This window comes from Sceloporus occidentalis, unplaced genomic scaffold (assembly GCF_023333645.1).
Source record: "Sceloporus occidentalis isolate IW3139 unplaced genomic scaffold, rSceOcc1.0.p SCAF_9, whole genome shotgun sequence".
Taxonomy (NCBI): domain Eukaryota; kingdom Metazoa; phylum Chordata; class Lepidosauria; order Squamata; family Phrynosomatidae; genus Sceloporus; species Sceloporus occidentalis.
Genome location: NW_028316989.1, coordinates 31,498,504 through 31,516,778, shown reverse-complemented (window position 1 = coordinate 31,516,778; position 18,275 = coordinate 31,498,504). Strand labels below are relative to the sequence as shown.

The 18,275-nt window shown below is 40.6% G+C and overlaps 2 protein-coding genes across 10 annotated transcripts in view; one reads left to right on the top strand and one right to left on the bottom strand.

The window, feature by feature from the left end:
* Nucleotides 1–16,813, bottom strand: part of PEAK1 (pseudopodium enriched atypical kinase 1) — a 57,937-nt gene extending 41,124 nt beyond the window's left edge. For 2 of the 4 annotated variants that reach the window (XM_089538490.1, XM_089538487.1), the window contains exon 1: nt 16,679–16,813. The gene's annotated coding sequence lies outside the window, so the exon portion shown is untranslated. Of the gene's footprint in view, nt 1–6,184; nt 6,207–16,678 lie in introns of those variants that run through there. The other 2 variants (XM_089538488.1, XM_089538489.1) reach the window with 2 other exon arrangements.
* Nucleotides 16,814–16,943: 130 nt separating this feature from the next.
* HMG20A (high mobility group 20A) overlaps nt 16,944–18,275 on the top strand; it is a 47,727-nt gene continuing 46,395 nt past the window's right edge. For 2 of the 6 annotated variants that reach the window (XM_089538485.1, XM_089538481.1), the window contains exon 1: nt 16,944–17,064. The gene's annotated coding sequence lies outside the window, so the exon portion shown is untranslated. Of the gene's footprint in view, nt 17,065–17,566; nt 17,730–18,275 lie in introns of those variants that run through there. The other 4 variants (XM_089538486.1, XM_089538480.1, XM_089538482.1 and 1 more) reach the window with 3 other exon arrangements.

Genomic DNA, 18,275 nt, shown 5'->3' with positions numbered 1-18,275 from the left:
GACCAAGGCTCATCAATGCACTGTTACTCCATGTCTCAGGGAGATGGACATAGTGAAGATTAGGTTCCCTTTATATTCTTTTATTCTGGACATTGTCTTAGAATGATTTTGCTATTATAAACTTTGTTACTAATATTCAGTTCTTTAATGGATAAATAAAGATAGAAGCCTTCATGTTTCTTTCATGTAGGTAGCATTACAGGCTTCATGACCGCTGACCAAAATGCATCACAACTTTTGGGTACACCTAATTAAGGGCTGGAACAAACTGGGAAGAAGGGGCGGCTTCAAGCCACCCATTCTATAGATGGATTGGGACTGCAGTAACCAGATGCTGTGGCCCCAATCTGCCTTGAAGCCAGCCCTAAAAGAAGTGGAAAAGGTCTGCTCCTTTTTGGGCAGAAAAAAGCTGGCTTTTGCGGCTCCGCCAAAACTCGAAGCCAGCTTCAAGATGTTCGGCAGTGTGTAAAGGCTGTGCCGTCGGAGTGCCTTGAAGCTGCCCACGTATGGGCAACTGCCTGACTTCGGAGCATGCAGCATATAAATGCTGTGCTCCCACGCCACCTGGATGGTGACTTGAAAGGGCCCTCAGTTCCAGCCCTTAGTTCAATGACCGGTTCTATTATCAGAGGTGTCCAGAATAGATTCCAAAAGGTGTTGCTGGGGTATCTTTGCTCTGCTCCTTGACTATGAGGCATGGGATAAGGTCCCACTGAAGTTGGAGATAAAAATGGCTTCATGCAGAAAGTTTTCTGTACTGCTGCCTATTTTATTCAGTATGTTTATTTAATTTCTAACTCCTAGTGTTGTCCACATAGATTTTCAGAAATGGTCCAGAGTCCCAAACAATGTAATCTGGCCTTGTTCTCCATACTGCAAAGTACATGTTGTTAAAATGGCACACAGCACAACCATCAGATCACTTAGAAGAGATCCACAAATTACCCAGGTCAGCTACAGAATACTATTCATTTCATTTCAGTACCCGCTGTCAACTGTCAATCACTTAGTACTGGAGGAACAAAAATAAATGCAATACATGACCTACTGGCATTTTACAATGTTTGACCTCAGACGCCAGGTTTTATGTCCATTTAAAAAAGTATTTCGTGAAATTGTTTCAGTGCGGTATTACAAGTATCGGCTCTGATACCCTCAAGACAACAAAAATACAGCCAGCCCTCCACGTTTGCAGCTTTGACTCTTGGGGATTTGACAATTTATGGATTGAGTAATATGTTATCTCAAAGAAACTCTGAGTACTTCAGTGCAATTCTGCTGGAAGCTGACCGCAGAGTTGTGATCTAAGACCTAGAGATATCATTTCTCCAGGCATTTATAGCTCCTCCGGTACGATTCTGTAGTCAGTGTCCAGTAGATGTTCACCACAGAGTTGTACTGGAGGACCTTAAGATGCTTAGATAGCTATTCTCTTGGGTAAAAAAAATAGTATTTTTCCAGTTTCACATGGTTCTGCCCTCTAAGCCAAGTGAACATGGAAGGCCTACTGCAGCTACAACCACTGAGACCAATGAAACAGACAAAAGCAATGGTCTAGAAATAAGTGACACGAAAAGAAATAAAGCAAACACAACTACAGAATTCAAATGTTCTTACAATATTGTTCAAATTTGCACTTGACAAATCACATTTTATCTACACCTGTGAAAGGAACAAGGAGAGAGTCTACATGTTTCCAACCACTTATACAGAGAGAGCTGGCAGTTATCAAGCCAGGATTGTTTCTAAGAAGCTGTGTAATTTGTACTCCTTTAAGGCAGGTTTTGCCCAGACGTTTACTCTCCAGATGCTCTGCATCAAGTTCCAATGATTCTGGACAATTGTTCATGTTAGCTAGGGTTAATGGCAATCACAGACTAAAGCATCTGGAGAGTACCAAGGTTGAAGAGGTCTGCTTTAAAATATCCCCCAAAGAGAACTGTGGAAATCATTTTTAAAAGGGTAGCCTTGCTTGTTGATTGTAGCGAAAACAACAAAGAGTCTGGTGGAAGTTTAAATAAGCATGAGTTTTATTTGGAGTAAGCTTGTGCAAACCATGGCACAGTTGATCAGATAGACTATTGTCCACATCATGATTAACTTGAAATCTTGTTTCTGCTTTCAATGCTGTAGTCATATGGAATTTACACAAAACCATCTGCTCTATCATATACACATGAAAAATACCACCACCAAATAAAAACAAATCTTGCCAACAAACTCTCATGATAGGTTTGCCTATCATGAGGAAAGGATTAAAAAGATGTGAGCATGCAAAGGGTGTTTGAGCTTGAATGTGATGACTAAAAAGCTTCATTTTTGGATAGAAAAAGTGTGTTTGTGGGAAGGATCAATGGAGAAAGTGTTGTGGAGGAATTATGCAAGTAAATTCCATGAATATGGGACATAAGAGGGAATTGCAAGAGAACAGAAGCTTTTTGAGCTATGTATGGAATTAAGAAAAGAGAGGTTCGCCATCAGGGATGAAGGAAAACAATTGCAGGAAAAATAGGATGGAGCAAGACTGCATAGACCTTTACCGGATAAAGGAAAAGGAATCCAGTGTATTTGTTTTTATGCTCCATTATAATGTTTAAGGTATCACCCACAAGGCTCATGGCACTATCAGTAGACAGAAATAGAGTAGTTATGGTAAGGAATATCATACACCTCTCTCATTGTTAGACTAAAACCACTGAAATAACAGAAGGGAAAATAGATATAAGCCACAACTCAAACATTAATTGCAGAGCATGATAATAACCAAAGGGAAGAACACAGCAATAGGCGGCTTCCCCTGACTTTCCTTCCCATGTTGCCCATACAATGAAAATATGTAGCTGATAATTCATGCCAGCAGATTTGTACAACATCCCAGTATATTTACAAACTGGACATTTATAAACACCCAGTCAAATAAAAGTGAGAAGAACTGCCAATGAGAGCAAGCCTCTGAAGACTGGCATGGAGAATCACTTCTGCTTTGCAATTTGTAAAAATATCAAAATCCCTCCTATGGCAGGCAAATGGTCTGCCATAGTCATTGTACTCTGAGAATTCCTTCAGGTTAGCATGATGCACATGCAGAGAATCAGATGGCACAGTATTTATTTGAACACAATATCTCCATAATCATCTGATCTGTCCTTGCAAGGAAGAGGTAGTTGGACAATGGAGAGGGGCCTGATAAAGGCAATAAAACCTGGCTCATTCCTCAGTTTCTCACAGTAAGAGTGATATGTAAGCTAGAGACTCATATCAGGGCATGTAGAATGAAGGAAGTGAACAGCCTTTCACAATACAGTCACCCTTCCGTTTTCGCCGACTTCTAATTCATGTCTCTCGCTCATTCATAGGCGGCAAATGGAGGGAGTTGTGTGCTGCCATTGAAGCCAATGGGGCTTGGATATTGGTGATTTTCCATTTTCGTGCGGGGTGTGTGTGTCTAGAATGGAGGGGCTATTGCATATGAAACCACACAAAAAGCCATTTCCTACTGACCATTTCTTGTCAGTAATGTTAGAAGTGAATGTTTGCTTCAGCAATACTACTCTAAACAATATTTTTCAATTCCAACATTTACATCTTCAGTAGTAGCTGACTAGTAAGTTCATACATTAAAAAAACCTGATATTTTCCAAATATAATGTACAGACAAACATATCAAAAGTCAAATATGAGTTCCATAGATGTGTTAATTTCATATTTTTCCTTGCTCATCAATCATGATTATGTGAGTCACTGACCCCAAAAAACAAATAGATATTTCTCTTTAATAGGCTGCCTCAAATGGAGAGACAAACCACTAAGCAATATTGATCAATTATGAACAGATGATCAGATATTTTTAGATAAGACCTTTACGTAACACATTACCAATGAGCAATTTTAACCTAATTAAGTCAACAACGGACAATGTCAAGTTAGCCTGTCTTTAAATGTTATGCAGCCTTGGCCACAACACTGCACAAACCATGATTCCTAAAAATGCTGGCAGGCATTCTGAACAGCGACAGCCCACACCAGCCATCTCACTTACCCTAGTTCTTTTCATTAAGCTGTTATTCCCCATACGGTGGCCTGAAGCCAATCTCTCCATCTCCAGAAGAGCATTTCTCATTTTCATAGTTACCTCACAGCCTTTATTTCAGAATATTCATAACATCATGCATCAAGTGGAAAGTCTCCCCCCCCCTTTTTTTTTTTAAGTGATGCCTGCTATGGTCCAACTGAGGTTAAAAGATTTATTTCAGGCACAATTTGGGAAACTCTCTCCCTGTCCTGACCTATGAACCAACGAGGATACTATAATGATATGAGCTTTGAATCAGGTGTTAACCTGGCTACAGCCCTTCATAACTGTAACATTCTGCTACACTGAACTGTTTGCAAAAACAGTACATACACACCCCCCTGTTGATGACTTAATTTAAATTTAACTTCCAATAGTCAACTGGTTTTAATCACTTCAGATTATCTAGGCAAAACCTGTCCCTGTCTAATTGTTTCAGATTCTTTTGAGCATAAAACATGATTCAACAGATCAACCATCGTCTCAAATGAACCTTGCATTCTCTTGTAAGCTTCTAGCTGAGAATTCAGAGGGCATATATAGAGTAAGTGCCTTCACTAACCAGAGGTCTGCCCATTTAAATCCATCCATTCTCATTTTCTCAGCCCTGGTCACAGAACAGCTTCTGTACAAGGATTTACACCCAGGTAGTCAAAAGACCAGAGACTGTAAAAGTGGAATCTGTTTTTCTGCTTTAATTGTACAAACACAGCAGAAATCTATTTAAGCAGTGACATTCCAGTCCAGTCAAATGTTAAATAACTTTTAAGACAATGAAGGCCTAAATATAGGAATAGTGATATGCTTTCTAGCTAATCTTTTCAGGGCATTTCAAAGACATGATGATGTAAGCTAAGTTTCTGCAAGAATTGAGAGCTAGAAATTACATATCTAACAGGAAGGCTAAAAGAAAACTTTAGGTGACAAAGACTTCCAATCTGATGAACAATTCCTTCTGGCAGGAGGGTTGTTCTGAGTAGGCAGGCCCATCCGTAGTTATTCAGCTTCTGGAGAACGGAATCAGATTTGAATGACAAGGTTTCAGGCAATCCTCTGTGTCAAGAGGCTGGTAGGGCAGGCCTTCACAAAATCCTGGAATGCTTACAGTGGGAGTGAGAAATCTGTGGCCTAAGGGCCAGATGTGGGTGTTGTCCCTAATTTAATGCAGATAGGAGAGAGCTCCCAGAGGGAGAATGTGGGTGACAACTGGGGAAATAGTAAGCATAGAGGGAATGACAGAAAAGAGAAGCAAGTGATCAGTTCAAGTCCACTTCAAAGAGAAGGATGGGTGTGAATGGATGGAGAGAGAGAATGGGATCAGCTCAGACTTCTAATGAGTATAAGTAACACTCTTAGCTGTGAGTAGCATTACTATACTTTTAATTTATCTTTCCCTTCAACACCTACTGGATCCCAGTGTTTTTGCCATTGGCAACCTCCCATAGCCCCTTGTTCTTGAGGGCTGTGACAGTTTTCAGAGCAGGTTTTAGCAACAAGGAGCACTCTAGCAGGATGGGGTAAGGGAAGAAAATCCCAATTCCACTACTATTAGATATCAAAATACATTCCCTTACCTCTGCTAATGTTTTAAGGAAACAGCTACTAACCTCAAAACTGCATCCTCTTTACCAAATTCTTTCATTTTGACAGATACAGTGAGTGTAACTCAAGGGGAGAGGGAAGTATCGCTGCTCAGTATAGATCCAGATGCATGCTCACATCCAGCTTGTGGATATACTATGCAATTAGCTTATCTGCATCTGCTTCTTCTGCTCAAGGCTGAATACTGACATATCAGGGTTTTAAGCATCGTTCATACAGAATATATAACATTACACACAGAGAATAATCTTAAACTACAAAAAGGGATCCACTTTTTCTGAACTAGTAAATGTCTGTCCTGAACTGGATTAAAGAGCATGGCAAAACTAAAGATTTAAGGTTATTTTTTATTTTTATTTCTTTCCTTGAATCTGCTTATCTTTGACATAATGTTGATGCCAATATAATTTACATTAGAAGCAAATCATCATTATGGTGCATTCCCATTTCAAGAGGAAAATGCCTGTGCAGTGTTGATGACAGAAGCAATGAATTTAAGCTAAGCATTACCTGGACATGAAATCTGTTCACCGATATTAAATTGCCTTATGAATACAATTTAGCTCCCAAGTTGAATGTAGTTTTTCTGGTTAAACTGGCTAAAACTCCAACTGCAATAATCTGAGTCTTCTACTACAAAGTTCATATGAAAGCAGGAAAGAAACAATATTTTAAGATATTGCCATTATATAATATCATAACAGTTTTATGTTTTGAACAATGTATCACCCTACCTGTGTGAAAATATGCCTTCATAAGACATACCATTTGTAAACGTGAATGTTTCTAAATGCAATAATACTGTGACTTTGAGAACTGTAGGTTGTTCCTTATCTGCCAATACTTATTTCTAATCAGTTCAGGAGCCCAATAAATCATTCATCCATGACTCAGCCATTTGATATTGTGTTGCTAAGACTCCCTTAACACCAGCTCTATTTTCTTATCTTTTAATAGACTTTTTCTTTCTTTCCTTTGTGCCGGCAATTTAATCTAAATGAAAAAGCGAAGAGTAGCAACCAACATACTAGTGACAGTTTGGTGAAATTATATTGCGACCATGCAAGTATTCTTTACTGTTACAAGATATTAATTCATTACATGGATTATGTGTTCTTCTTAAAATATATATTGATTTTTTGCTAACTCTTACTACATGTAATGCAAAAGCATTTATATGCAATTTTGCAGGCAGACAGGGTTAGCAAGATGCTCCTGAAGAAACTGAATGAAATGACAGAGAACACTGAAATGAGTTTACTTGACTCTTAATGGAATATTTTGGTCTCATTTTAATTAAGCTATAGGGCACCCCATCTATTTCTTTTATTGCTACAGTTTTGACATGTTAGTATTTTATCAAAGTTGTGCATTTCTGTTTTGGCTAAAGCCTCTAAGGAAGGGATGCTATGTTACAATCATTTGGGAAAAAACAATTTCCCCCCAGTATACATTCAGCAAAAGTACAGGATATTCTGACCTTAGATACTGTGTGCAGCTTACCAACAGCAACACACTTCAATATACTGCTTTCTTGGTTCGCCTACTTGATATGAAATCTCTGTTCATATCCATGACATTGCAAAGCACTGTATATTATGTTCATCAGTGACAGCCACAAATGAAAACAAAACGTGCCTCAAAATGCTATGAAATAGGCAGTTTCACAAAAAATGCAAAGAGGTAATATTGTTTTCAGCAGACACACATCTTGCTGTTTCAGCATTACATCACCAAATGCAATTTGCGAGACACTGTTTGACTGCCATGCAAATATCAACACTAATAAGCAAGGCAGCCGGCTTCCATGTCATTGATTAAAGCAGCACAAACAGCAGCACAAACTCCAAATTACCACCCACATTACATAAAACAGAACAGACGTCTACTCTGGGAAGGGATGCAGCATCAACTTACCATAAGTGAAGATGCTTTAAGAGTGAAGAACCTACATCTAACCCTTTAGGGTTTTCACCTCAAATCTGCAAAAGCTCTTGCCGAAGGTTTTGCATGGCAACTGTTACCAACAGTATCTGAGAGTAAGAACAGGTGATTTAAATGCTACCGAACACGATTCCATATGGCAGTGCACCTTATTAACTCCTCAAGACAGAGAAGGCTCATCGGAGACTAAGCTAGACTAAAACATTTATAAAATCATGTTATCAGTTTCAGAACCAGTATCATGTTCTTAAAATGCAGACTTAATATTACTAATTCCACAAATGTACATAGGAAAACCCTTAAGGCTTTGTTTTAGAGAAGGGTCTCTTCTAGAATTTGTAAAAGCCCTGACAGACTCATCAGGAGACCGAGGTCTTTTAAACAGTCCGAAATTGTTATCAGGCTTTATCAGTCACAACCAACACTTTGAACTGCAACTGTAAACTGTTCAAGTAGGAAGTTCCAAGTTGATGCTCTAGAGAACTAATCCATTGCTTCAAACACAAAGAAATTCAAGGATAAATGTTTTAAGAAGGAAGAATACAGAATGCAAATAAAATGAGACAGGGAGAGGTACCTCAATGAATGAATGAAGGTTCTAGGATGGATAACACATACTTACAAACCAGGGAGAACTATAGCTCAGTTTAAAGCTCAGTTATAGGCTGAAACACAGCCCTGACCGGGTGAAGAATGAACTTCCACGAGGTGTAATTTTGCTCCCCCTCCATGTCCCATGCTAATTTAGGTCCAAAACACACACTGAAGAAATAATCCAGTTTGAGACTGCTTTAACTACCCTGCCTCAGTGCTAGGGAACCCTGGGAATTGTAGTTTATTCTGGCACCAGAGCTCTCTGACAGAGAAGGCTAAATGTCTCATAAAACTACAGTTCCTAGAATTCCCTAGCATTGAGCCAGGGCAGTTAAAGTGGTCTCAAACTGGATTATTTCTGCAGTGTGTTTTGGAGCATAGTGGCCAGAGAGAGAGAGTGGGGCTTTTGGCAGCATCTGCTTATGTTCGAACAGCTGGACACACAAAGATGTGATCATCCTCTGGAGGAGTCCTGGGAATTTCACAAAGATACACTTTCCTTCCTGTGTCTGGATGTAGGAACATAACCAAATGCTGCCCTGGCCGTGGAGAGGGGGGCCATGCTGGCAGTTTGGAATCGGTTTCACATTTTGGTGACAAATAATTTGATATGGTGATTACACTGTCAAACCACTATTTGTAGAAATGTTCACCAATTTCTCTTTTAATTCACGTACAGTTTAAACTGGACAGCCTCATAGCATCAAAAGGTATTTGATTGCAAGTGAAATATGGCAATGAAACTATTTGGCAAATGAAATAGTAATTTAGTGAATGAGTTCTCAAATGAAATTAAAAAAAGCCAAAGCAAGCCTGACTGAAAAGAATTGTGCCCGAATGTGCACAATTCAACCTTGAAGCAGCAAGAACAATCAACAGAGGATGCCTAAGAGCATGTCAACGACTTGTCCTGATATATTCACTTTCATGGGGATGGTTCCTCTTGACATCTCCAGTTGAACGAGATTCATGTATGAGGGCTAGCAAAAACGCCTGTCAGTCAAATTGGATTCTATTCAGTAGAACGTACAGGCTGGGCGATCCAATTATATAAACTCAATTTCATGCATCTTAACAAAAGGCAGGAGCAATAGGCCTGTCTAAAGTCATTCAGAGAGTATATGACTAAGACTTAAATCAGGCAAGGTGAAATCATTGACACAAAGGTTCAAGATAAATCACATATGAAGTCACAAAAAAGAATCCTGCATGACCAAAAGCAGGCAGAAGAACGGTGTGAGCTTTTTTCCACCTTGTGCACTGGATGAAAAAGTAACTCATCTGAGATGTGGCGCTGGAGAAGAGTTCTGGCCAAAAAGACAACCAAATGGTCCTTGAACTGATCAAGCCTGGAACCTTGGAAGCCAAGATAATCAAACTAAGGCTATTGTACTTTGGTTACATAAGAAGGAGGCATGGATCACTAGAAAAGACAGTAATTCTAGGAAAGGTAGAGGGTAGGAGGAAGCGAAGAAGACAGCGTACAAGATGGATAGATTCAATCAGGGAAGTCACTGGCATGAATTTGCAGGACCTGAAGAGTGGAGGATAGTGGATCTTGGAGATGTTTTATCCACAGGGTAACCATGAGTCAGAGTGAACTCAAGGGAAGTTCACAATAACATACTGGATGGATAGCCATCCAATGTTGGACAGCCACAAACTGTATATATATATATGTGTGTGTGTGTGTGTGTGTGTGTGTGTGTGTGTATCTGAAAAATAAAGCCTTTCAGAGTTGCTGCTAATTTATATTACAAAATAAAAATATACAAAACAAAACAGTTATGTGCATGATCACACTTTAGTTACTATGAAGTGTTTTTTCCTAGTATGAAGTGTTATCACTTTCCAGAATTAACATAAGCAAACCCAAAGGAGTTTACAATTTAGATTTTATCACCAGAGGTACTACCTGTAGGAACTATGTGAGGAAACAGAGAGAGAAACAAGCACATATAAGTAAATACACTTACATGAACTTCATGACCATTACAAAGGGCACTAATGTATGCATACATATTAGAAATTGATTGCAGAAACTGTACAATTATTTCCAACTAAGCTTACTTTGAGTAAAAATTACCAATTTACTGATATCAACATGAGCCACAATTTGTACTGTTCCCAAAGCCTTATATTCATGTCACATGAACACCTGAAAAACTCTGAAAAAGTAGCTTGTGATTTATTGTATCACTACCTCCAGAAAGAAGTGTTTGGAAGCTTACAAGAGTGTTCTTCCCGCCTTGAATTTAGACACCCACTTTTATACATGAGTGAAGTTCAAGAGAATACCTCTGAATCTTTAATCAGTAACACAAGAAGTAGTTCTTGGGAGAATCTTTTGTGCTAAACCACTGACTTATCCAAATATTATTCAGGGTATGTCACAGAATCTTCAAAAACAAAACGTAAGCCAATAACTCCACCTTGTTGTTGTGTGTCTTCAAGTCCTTTCCAACCTATGGCAACGCTATCGCAGGGTTTTCTTGGCAAGATTTGTTCAGAGGGGTTGGCCCTTGTTTTTCTCTGAGGCTGAGAAATTGTGACTTGCGTGAGGTGAACAGAATCATAAAATCATAGAATCGTAGAGTTGGAAGAGACCACTAGGGCCATCCAGTCCAACCCCATTCTGCCATGCAGGAAATCCAAATCAAAGCATCCCTGACAGATGGCCATCCAGCCTCTGTTTAAAGACCTCCAAGGAAGGAGACTCTATCACCTTCCGAGGAAGAGCATTCCACTGTCGAACAGCCCTTACTGTCAGGAATTTCCTCCTAATGTTCAGGTGGAATCTCTTTTCCTGTAGCTTGCATCCATTGTTCCGAGTCCTGTTCTCTGGAGCAGCAGAAAACAAGCTTGCTCCCTCCTCAATATAACATCCTTTCAAATATTTAAACAGGGCTATCATATCACCTCTCAATCTTCTCTTCTCCAGGCTAAACATCCCCAGCTCCCTAAGGCGTTCCTCATAGGGGCATGATTTCCAGGCCCTTCACCATTTTTGTCGCCCTCCTTTGGACACGCTCGTTTCTCAATGTCCTTTCTGAATTGTGGCGCCCAGAACTGGACACAATATTCTAGGTGGGGCCTGACCAAAGCAGAATACAGTGGCACTATTACTTCTCTTGATCTAGACACTATACTTCTATTGATGTAGCCTAAAATAGCATGGGTTTCCATGGCCAATTGGGTATTCGAACCCTGTTCCTCAGAGTTGTACTCCAACATTGAAACCACTACACCACACTGGCTCTCAGTGGTTCTCCATACTTAAGCAGTAACGCTATAAGAACATTATCATCTCACTAACATCAATATGGCTTGCGTCTCAGTACCAGACATAATGAAGCTGTGCAGCTTGATCTAGTATGTTTCCTCAGAAATAAATCTTACCAGGTTTAATGGGCCTCCATCCAAATAATTGTACAGGATTCTTTATGAGGTACTGAGGGGAACATTTAAAACTGTTTTGTGCTCAGTGTAAAATAAAATTGGTCAGCATAGACAAAACAAAGCCTGTCACATATGACCCTATCTGAAAACTTTTCACCTAATGCTTAAGAACACATTTCATCTGCCATTCAAAGTCAGCTGTAAGTCATCTTAATCTGGAGAGCAAATGAACTGAGTTATCTTTATTTTGGGATTTCCTGATAATAAGGTAAACCCATCATGGATGGAAGATTACTCATGGAAAGTTCAGCTTGCTGGATAATTCATTTCTAACATACTTCAGTGCTGCAGTAAGCAATTTTTCTTCTTCTTCTAAAACACATTGGAGACCACATTTTTGCCAGGAAGAACCTTGATCTGTACAACTCATCAGCCGCTACTTTGCTGTGAAAACATTCTTAAACTAGTACTGTCCAAAAGGAAGAAAAGGAAAAAAATCTACCCAACTACTAAAACATGACACAATGAAAATGTGAAGCCTTCCAGATAGTTAACCTTCATATTTCTGTTGTAAAATCAGTACAGGAAAGAGTCCTATGTTTTGAAAATGAAAGTAGTTCTTCACATAATCACTTGCTTGTGTAGGTTTTATATTCTTGAAGACAATCTTGTTTGCATCCAGGAGGCTGAACAGGAGAACTGGGGGAAAGAGGGAAGTGTTAATGGGGAAGAATGGTCTCTAAGGAAGGATAAGCTTCAGGCATTTGTCTCATTGAGTGTGTTATGTTACTTACTGTTACTATTTTGAAGTTGTAGGAACTAAAATTATTAATACAAATACTCATAAAAGTATTTCATATTTATAGATTGCTGTTTCAATGCTCAAGGTGTTCCACGTTTTCTTCAACAATCTTTACTGTAGGCCAGTGTTATTGCCTCCGCATTAAAGAGGCAGATAGTGGCTTGCTGTAAAGTGAATCAATGGCAGAAGGGAGGTTTCAACCATGAACTCATACTTCACAGTTACTATATAACAGCCAGCTTTAATAGTGAGTATCAAACAGCTCTTAAGCTACAGTCTTGTTCTGTTTTACCTGAAAGTAAGTTTCACTGAACTCAGTGGAGCTCATAGGACTGCACTGTTAATATAAAAGGCTCTTCATGCAACTGTCATGCAAATGTCCATGCGAGGGTCAGTTTGGGGAACTGTTTCAAATGTGAAGGACATAGAGCAAAAACTCAGTCACAAAGGTACCACAATCAACCATCTAGCTTTCCAGTCAACTGAGTAACCAAGATTTTTCCAGCTCTACTCCCCATAGCTTCCCTTTGCAAAAGGTAGAAGTTCAAGTAACAGGAGCCTGTATGTCAGGCAGGTGAAGGAGCGAACAATCTGTTCAAAAACCCCTTCAGGAATATGACTGCCATCCTTACTGTTTAACCATTTATTCAAATACTGCCAGGCGGAGCCCAGCAGAAGCTTTTCACATTCTTTCCCTTTCCTCCCCAGGGTGCCTAAATACCAAAGGAGGAAAGGAAGGGAAACATACAAACACTTTACATAATCAATACATTTGGGGATAGTTTGGTATTTTGAGAGACCAGAGCCGGAACAGGGGAAAGGCCGGGAAGAAAGAAATCTGATTCCAAAAGGAAGTTGCATGAGTTTCCTATATGACATTCCCATTATGCGAATGGGGTGATACAGTTTACAAGACCTAGAAACTACACTTTGTCTTTCCCTTGGAGGAAGAAAAACCCTCAAAGGAAAAGAGCATTCCAACAGAAAGAAAACTGTCTTGGAAGGCTGCCCTTTAACAAAGTGACATTAGTCCAATGAAAGCACTAGCAACAAGGAGGTGCAGGGCTGCAAATCCCCAAGCTCACAGGACAGGAATAACGGAAACAGTTAAGCCAGCATGGTCTAGTGGTTGAATGTTGGACTATGTCTCTGGAGACCAGGGTTCGATTCCTGGCTCGGACATGAAACCCACTGGGTGACCTTCGGCAAGTCACACAATCTCAGCCTCAGGGGAGGACAATGGCAAACCTAATCTGAAACAAACCTTGCCAAGAAAACCCCATGATAGCTTTGCCTTAGGGCCAACCCTAAGTTGAAAACGATTTAAAGGCACACAGCAACAACAACGCAACCTCTTGGGTGATGCACTCTTTCAAGGTTGTATTAAAAACTGCATGAGTAAAGAGTGGTCAAGTCTTCTTTCAGTCAAGAGGAACTTTTTCTTAGCAACTGATTTCCCCACTCAGCAACCGAAGAAAGAAAACCCCTTTGTAAGTTCAAAGTCAACAGCCCTTAGCATGGATTTCCCCTCATTCTAAGGAAGCAGAAAGAGAGGACAGGCTTATTCTCACTTAGTCCCTCCATCAGGTCTGGCAAAAACCCATTTACAGGAACTGAATCCTCAGGATAGGGCTGCCTGTCCAAAATGTTGTCTGTTACACCATCACAGTCTTCAGTCGAATTCCATGTTGACGTGAAGAGCAAAATCCTTGGTCCCCAAATCAGCCCTCCCTAGTCATCCCCCCCAAAAGCTGATTCAAGTACAAGCCCCAATCACTGAGGTGATAACAAAATAGGTTTGGAGAACCACAGTCAAACGAAGCCAAAATCCATAAAGATAAAGAATACATTAAAGGGTCTGGAAGGCCTGCTCTATAAGGAGAGACTTAGGGAGCTGGGTATGTTTAGCCTGGAGAAGAGGAGGTTAAGGGGTGACATGATTTAAGTATTTGAAGGACTGTCATACTGAGGATGGAGCAAGCTTGTTCTGTGCTGCTCCAGAGACTAGGACACAATGGAGCAATGGATGCAAGCTACAGGAAGAGAGATTCCACCTCAACGTTAGGAGGAACCTCCTAATAGTAAGGGGTGTTTGACAATGGAAGATGCTTCCTTGCAATATGGTGGAGCCTCCTTCTTTAAACAGAGGCTGGATGGTCATCTGTTGGGGGTGCTTTGATTGTGAGTTCCTGCACGGCAGGGAGCTGAACTTGGGGTCTCTTCTAACTCTCTGACTCTATTATTCTGTTGTTGTTATTGTTGCTATTTCTTACCTGCCTCCCCCCATGGATCAAGGGTCTGGAGAACCGTGACAAGAACCATAACAGGTTTGGGGAACAAAAACAAAACAAGAATGCATAGGCATAAATAAACTCATAGTAATAATAACAACAGCAATGATAGTAATTTATCTGAAGATGCTGGTGAAAGGTCAGGAACAAACTCTTCTAGAACATGGCCAGACAGCCTCAAAAACCCACCAAAATCTATGGATGCTGGCCATGAAAGCCTTTGCCTTCAGACAGTAATAATACCTTCTTATCCATCTCTTCTCATGGATCAAGACAGGGAACGACAGCAGTGGACCCAACGCCAGTTAAAAACACATCAGTCAAAACACAGATCAGCTTCGAAGGACAAGCAAGATGTACACAGATTAAAACGATCCCTGTTTTAATATTCACAAAGATGTCCGAGGGACTGAAATGAATGCCAAAACCACTGAAAACTGTGCATGAAAACTCCCATTTCACCCCATTTTGGGGTTTGCTTACCAGTCAGAGAGTAAGACTGGAAAGAGATGCCTTTATATTCAGACATGCAAAATAAAGATAGCACTGTTTTTGTGGGTTTGGGGTGTAGTTTGCTATAGGGCCGACCTGGCTATCCCTGGATAGGGTTCCAAGATTGAAAAGGATTTCTTTGGTGGTGGTTTGCTTTTGCTTTTGTCAAATGAAAGGAAGAAGGAAAGAGGGTGGAGCCCCAAACTTTCCATCCAACTTCTGAAAATGGGTCAGGAAAAGTTGTTTTAAGTGAGGAGGACTGAGGGAGATGGGAAAAGGGAAAGCCTTGTCAATAACAGTAATAACAATAATAATAATAACAACAACAATAATAATAATATGGACCTCCAGGGAGGGAAGAAGAGGAAGCTTTATCAATAGTAATAATAATAATAATAATAATAATTTTAATATTAATAGTAATAATAATATTTTGACCTCCCAGGGGAGGAAGAAGGGGAAGCCTTGTCAATAATAATAATAATAATAATAATTTTAATAAAAATACTAATAAATTTGGACTTTCTAGGGGAGGAAGAAGGGGAAGCCTTGTCAATAATAATAATAATAATAATAATTGTGAACTTCTCAGGGAAGGAAGAAGGGGAAGCCTTGTCAATAATAATAATAATAATAATAATAATTTTAATAAAAATACTAATAAATTTGGACTTTCTAGGGGAGGAAGAAGGGGAAGCCTTGTCAATAATAATAATAATAATAATAATTGTGAACTTCTCAGGGAAGGAAGAAGGGGAAGCCTTGTCAATAATAATAATAATAATAATAATAATTTTAATAAAAATACTAATAAATTTGGACTTTCTAGGGGAGGAAGAAGGGGAAGCCTTGTCAATAATAATAATAATAATAATAATTGTGAACTTCTCAGGGAAGGAAGAAGGGGAAGCCTTGTCAATAATAATAATAATAATAATAATTGTGAACTTCTCAGGGAAGGAAGAAGGGGATGACTTGTCAATAATAATAATAATAATAATAATAATTTTAATTATAATAATAATAAATGTGGACTTCCCAGGGGAGGAGGAAGAAGGGGGAAGCCTTGTCAATAATAACAGTAATTTTAATAATGATAATAATAATTAATTTGGACTTCCCAGGGGAGGAGGAAGGAGAAACCTTGTCAATACAAATAAACAACAACAACAACAACAACAATAATAATGGTATCATTTTGGAGCTCCCAGGGGAAGAAGAAGTGGAAGATAATAATAACGATGATAACAAATATAAGAATTGGGACCCTCCCCCTGGGAAGGAAGAAGGGGAAGCCTTGCCAATAATAACAACAACAACAACAATAATAACAATACAAGTCCATACATGCCCCAGCTCCAAGCCCCTTGGAGGAAGAGAAGAACAAGGAGCCAAAGGGGAGGAAAAGCCTCCTCGAAGTGCCCCCAAAGTTTCTCCACCTCCGACTTTAATTCAATCCCTCCCTTTTCCAGCTCAACGAACCAGAGACCCGAAGTTCTGTCCGAGGCTTCTCCTCCTCCTCGCCTCCCGATTGAAGCCGCTCTCTTCGGGGCCTGCCTTTCCCTTTTTGTCTCGCCTTAAACTTACATTCCCTCTCAGCGCCCTTCGACTGACTAACGCTTTACCTCACGAACTGGGCAACTAGTGGGACGCCTGGCTCCGCCCACTACTGGCCACGCCCACTTCTCAACTGTCGCCGGGAGGGAGGGAGGGAGGGAGTGCGCATGCGCGCCCGGCTGTTAAACCGAGACACTCCCGTAGTAAGAACCGTCGGGAGGTGGAGAGGTGGGCGTCTCCAAAAATAAAGGGGCGTGGCTTACCCCCCTCTCCTCATCGAATGAGCGCTCCCTTCACGTTTACAAAGGAAGGTAAGTTAGACTCTAAGCGACTCTGGAGCCTGTGTGGCGTAGCGGTTTGAGCGCTAGGCTGCAGATCCTGAGAACAAGGGTTCGATTCCCGGCTGGGTCATAATATCATAAATCATAAAACTCTATTTGGTTGACTGTGGGCAATTCACACTCTCTCAGAGAGGAAGACAATAGCGATGAAACGTCAGAGAACGACTTTTGAGGGCACCTCAGTGTACTACCATTCCCGGCATGCCTTGCTGGGAAGAGAAAGGCAAGCTAGATCTTAGCATAACTTGAACTGAACTATACGATGCTAAGTTAGAACTAAGCATGCGCGAACTCCGATTCTCTGGGAAGGGAAAGGTGAGCTAAGATCTCAGCATGACTCTGAACTACTAGGAAAATTAGAACTGAGCATGCGCGAACTACAATTCCCGACATGCTCTGCTGGGAAGAGAAAGGTATGTTAGGTCTCAGCATGACTGAAATATAGGATGCTAGGGAAGCTCGAACTGAGCATGTGTAAAACCACAATTCCCGGCATGCCCTGCGGGGACAAGCAAAGTAAACCAGACCCTTGAGCACGATGGGACTACCATTCCCAGCATGCCTTGCTGAGGTAAGTGAAGCAGGCCAGAGCTGAGCATGCGCAGAGTGGGATTCCCGTCATGCCGTTCGACGAGGTGAGAGAATGAGAGATGAAAGTATATGAGATATATCTATATATAATATAATGTCTGTATACAAATATGATGTCCTATATCCTTCCGCTTTGGGGAAATAGTTCCATGGGAGTTAGAGAGAGAGAGAGAGAGGCAGAAGGATATGTGGGGAGGAAAGGGGCGATGCGTCCATTTTGTGAAGGGTTCAGGGATGAAAGGTGGGCCTGAAAGCTCTTCCCAGGGGAGACCCCCATTTTCCCTGCTCTCCTCCTCCTCCTCCTCCTCAGTTCTTCCCCTGGAAGAGAAATCCCTTAAAGGCAATCTTATTTGTGAGGTGTATTCTCACCATTTGTAGAAGAGAATAATCCTGTTCTGGGCATCACAGTTCAAAAAAGGGGGTTTAAAAGCTGGAGGGGTGTCCAGAGGAAGGGGACCAAAATGGTGGAAGGTCTGCTGGGAACCATAAAGCCCAATGAGGAGAGGCTGGGGGAGCTGGGGGTCTGCTTCGCCTGGAGAAGAGAAGGATAGCCCTATTGGAGGATGCCCCCCCTCCCCCCCACATTTGTG